We start from the raw sequence: 2,639 nt of genomic DNA, 5'->3' as shown, positions 1-2,639 counted from the left end.
GAGGGCCCTGGAGGGTCACGTGCCTGCCTGCCCGGCCCAGCTTGCATGGGCCCCGGGCCCAGCACCTTTCCCCTGCTCTCAGTACTGGGCCACCTCTGCCCACAGCACCCGCCCCACCAAGCTGAGTGATTCCCAGGCCATCCTATGTTCCTGAGACACAGCCTATATGCCCTCTTGGTCTATTCTTTCCATCCATGAGATGGACATGGTTCAAATCTCAGTTCTGGGATGCCTTGGCTGCAGTTTCCCCTTCAGACTCCTCACTGGCCCACAATTTTGTGCCCTTCATTTCCCCTGGCTCTTACCTCTTTGATCAGTCCAGCCACAGGGGCCTCCTTGCGATTTCTCCACATCTTTGGGCATGGTCCTGCCTCAGGGCCTTTGCATGGGCTATGTCTTCTGCCTATAGCACTTTCCCCCAAACATCCACATAGCTGCCTCCCTCCCCGTGTTCCCTGCAATAGAACAGTACCTGGTACACAGTTGGCACTTAATAAATGTTTGATTAAATGGGCCAACTCATAGGGTGGTTGTGAGTGGGAAATGAGGTCACACATGTAACCTGTTTATCCCTGTGCCTGCTACCCAGCAGGTGCTCAGCAGACATTAACTTAGCATGGTCCAGGCAGAGAGGAGCAGCGTCTGTCCTCGGCAGGGATGGGACATGTCACTCTCCGGAAGGGACTTCCCTTGAGAAAGGGGACAAAACAGACCAAAACAGCTCCAACAGAGCCTGGAACATAGGATGGCTTGTGACTCACTCAGCTTGGTGGGGGCGGGTGCTGTGGGCAGAGGTGGCCCAGTACTGAGAGCAGGGGAAAGGTGCTGGGCCCGGGGCCCATGAGAAGCAGGCCTGGTAGGCTTGGGCCAATCCAAGGTGGCTTCCTGGAGGAGGTATTTTGTACCTAAGGCCACAGAGCCAGGAAGTGGCAGAGACAGGATTTAGACCCAGACCCTGAGCCTGTGTGTAGAGTGGGCTGTCTGTGGATGGGTGCCCAGATGAGCAGAGGAGTGACTGCCATGCCCTTCCTGGCCTGCCCCTGAAACAGGGATCACAGTCATGCTGGTGGGGGTTGGGAAAGATCCAGCTGGTGGCTCTGGGCCCTGAGCTGGGAGAAGGGAGGGTCCTGCTGTTGGGCCTGATGACCCTCAGGCTGTCTCCTTGGAGTCAAACAGTCAAGCAACAAAAAGGGGGATTCCCCAGCCTCTCTCCTTAGCCAACACTTCCTAAAGGTGACATTGCAGGATTGGGGAGCTGGATCCTGGGTGTGTCCCTCCCCCCAGCAAAAGTAATAAAATGGCCTGGCCAGTGTGGTTCTGGTTGAGCATCGACCTATGAACCAGGAGGTCACGGTTCGATTCTCAGTCATGACACATGCCTGGTTTGTGGGCTTGATCCCCAGTGTGGGGCATGCAGGAGACAGCCAATCAATGATTCTCTCTTATCGATGTTTCTATCGCTCGCTCTCCTCCCTTCCTCTCTGAAATCAATACCAACTCAGGTTTTGTCCCCTTTCTGGCCACAGCTCTCCAGGGCTCCCACCTCCCTTGGCCCAAGTTCTCCCTGTGGCCCATAGGCCCTGGACGACTTGCCCCTGTCCTCTCTCCCTGCCTTCATGTACTCCCTTTCCCCCCCACCCTGCTCCAGCCACACAGGCCTCCTTGCTGTTTCTCCAACAGGCCAGGCAAGGTCCTGCCCGGGGCCTTGGCGCAGGCTCTGCCTTCTACCTGGAATGTTCTCCAGTCTTTGCTCATATGTCACCTCCTCAGAGAGGCCTTTCTGGAACCCCTCTTTTATTTAAGAATATACATCTCTCCTCAAATGCCCACATACTACCCATTGTCCTCCCCTTTTATTTTTCTTATTCTACTAACACTAAAAATAGTAATTTACTTATTTTTCTTGTACATTGCCTGTTCCATACTGTATTGTCAGGTCATAGAGGGGCAGGAATTTTATCCATTTTGTCACTGCCATGTCCCCAAGGTGGAGAACTGCCCAGCACACAGCACGTGCTTTATAAATACAGGTTGTTCCAAAAAAATGTTTACACACTTTTAACAGCTGATAGCTCAATTGATGTTTCTTTTCAGATTTAACCCATTGGAATTAGTAATTATTCAAAGTGTGTATACATTTTGGGGGATACCCTGTATTTGTTGAATGAATGAGTGAATAATAGCTTCTGTGGGTGAGGTGTTTACTGGGATTGGGCATGACTTACCCATTTCTCAGAGGAGAAACATGTTTAGAGGAAAAATAAGTTGCCTAACCACCTGCCAGCAAGGCTGGGACTCAGCCCCAGGGCGACAGGGAGCCAGGCGGTTCCGAGCAGGGGCAGGGAAGTGAATCCCACCAGTGGGAAGTGGTCAGGGCTCCCAGAGCTGCCCCTGGGCTGGATCCCAGGGAAGCCAGGGGCCATCCTGACCTCACCGAATCATGCTACGGTTTCCTAACATCCTCCCTGGCCACTGGGGAGTCTGAGGGGCAGCCAAGAATGTGGTCAGAAGATGGGAGGGCCCCCATGAGACTGGCCCAAGGCCCTTGCCCTGTCTCTGTCTCCCCAGTCCTGATCAGTGGAGAAACCACAGCAAGATCAGCAACGGTGGGTGCAGGGAGGTGGGCATAGGAGGACTGA

This window comes from Myotis daubentonii, chromosome 5 (assembly GCF_963259705.1).
Source record: "Myotis daubentonii chromosome 5, mMyoDau2.1, whole genome shotgun sequence".
Classification (NCBI taxonomy): domain Eukaryota; kingdom Metazoa; phylum Chordata; class Mammalia; order Chiroptera; family Vespertilionidae; genus Myotis; species Myotis daubentonii.
Note: the sequence above shows the minus strand (reverse complement) of the source record.